Genomic DNA, 2,070 nt, shown 5'->3' on the forward strand with positions numbered 1-2,070 from the left:
ATCTGTGGCCGGAGCGAAGGCTGTTAATGACATTTGAAGCGAAATTTTAGCAAGAGTCGCTGATTGTATGCCCTATTAGAGGGTAGTATCTCTATGATGGGAGTAAGCTTATACCAAGAGTATTATCTTTAATAAGGGCTTTAGTAATAGTTGAACTGAACTCAAATTATCTAGCGCGGCACAATTATAATGGGCTTGACTAGGGCATTAAACCAGCATTCGTTGGCAGCTCGAAAATTGCATGGGAATCTATGTGAACATTCCGAAAATCGAATCAGCTTTCAAAGCGTCCATGATCAATTCTTTAAATAAAGTGCATTTAGGCAGTTTTACATATGTATATATACAGTCGAAACCAATTATAAGAACTTCGCTTATAGCATTCGTACGGAATTATTGATTCCCAGCCAAACTAATATGAGTAAATGTATATGGATATAGTCTCTTTATAGATATAACCAGATTCTACTTTATATATTAGTTGAAGTGAATTTAAGCTCACATATGTATATTTATCAACGACTAGAAATGGCGAAATTGCAGTGAAACGGTTAGACAGAATTAAAGGTGTTGAGCTGGCAATAAAAGAGCTCGTATCAAATACGTGCGGAAAAATGATGTTGGCTATTTGAGTTCTGGTCAAGTTAATTTTCTATAGCCTCGCCTGTCGCACGTTGCTGACATTCGCTGCGTTTATTGACGGGTCACAGCGCACTATGGAAAGAGACAGCAAGAGAGAGGGGGAGAGAGAGAGAGAGATAGAGTGAGGTTTAATTGAAAGCTAAACAGCAGAGCGAAAGCGTTGAGGTGGTAAGCGTTTCAGCTAATTCGGTAATTTGCACGCAATTGCATGAGTTGTTGACTATATCTATAGAATGAGTGGGCACATGGGGGATACAGACACACACACACACACACAGACACACAATTGCACACGCATGCATGCAGCATATGGATAAATAGGCATTCACATGTGTGTGTGTGTGTGTGTGTTGATCGTTAGCGTTTGGCAATTGACTTAAATGGCAACCTTTGTTGTTGCATGTGCGTTTCCTATTTCATTTGCCAGTTGGCCGGCCAGGCGCAGTCAGTGCTCGTTTATGGCTGTGCCACATGGCGTATGCGTAATGTTCATTTGATGTGCGTGCTTCAAGAAGCCGAACTGATGAGGCGTTTATTTAAGCAAACCCATCGTTGTTTATTCCAACCCAATGTGAATGGCCGAGTGATTGAGGCCAACTATTTGCCAAGCTGAGTGCATTGCTACTTATTGACTAGAATTTCTATTGGGAATATAATAAATATGATAATAATAAATTGATTTATACATCAATTAAATTTGATTTAATTTTTATTTATTATTTATTATTATTATATATATTCTAGCAAAATATTTGATTACAGTTCCCATTTGGGATTTTCTTTTTAAAAATATGAACAACTTACTTAAAAGTTGTCATAGAAGTCGAGTTTTCATAACAGACAAGTACTGCACTCTGTGGAAACTGTGATTAAAGTCAGATTTGATGGGTAGCTGCCGCCACTTGAGCAGTTGACTTTAAAATTCTTGAAGGGGTTCGACTTCTAAGCCGAAAGAAAAACTTTTGCAGTGTACTGAAAAAAGGCAAAGGAAAAAGATAGTTTCTGTTAGTGTACGAGTGTGCGTGTTTGTATGTGTGTGTGTGTGAGTTTGTGTGACACGCTGCGTTTAACACAAATGAATATGAATGTGGGCACAGGCGAACACAGCGGGCGTCCAGAGATCTCCGACGTCAGAGGAGCTGGAGCAGGTTAGGGACAAGAGCGAGAGGCGGGGGCGAGCAGAGTGCGCTAAATAAAATTTAATGTAGTGCGAAACGTTTATGAGCTGCAACCGCAACTGATGATGAGAGCCGCCGGGTGCTCTGCGAGAATTTGAGATGCCGGGAAACTGCGAACTGCAAAACAGGGGAAGCTGGGCAACTGGGAAACTGGGCAACTCTGCGTAACTGGGAAACTGGCAAAATAGCGAGCTGTGAGAGCTGAGCGCAACGAAGCGGAGCGTTAAATAAACAACTGGCAAAGTGCTCA

The sequence above is a fragment of the Drosophila navojoa genome, chromosome 2 (assembly GCF_054131105.1).
Source record: "Drosophila navojoa isolate 15081-1374.11 chromosome 2, UAZ_NAV_1.0, whole genome shotgun sequence".
Lineage (NCBI taxonomy): Eukaryota > Metazoa > Arthropoda > Insecta > Diptera > Drosophilidae > Drosophila > Drosophila navojoa.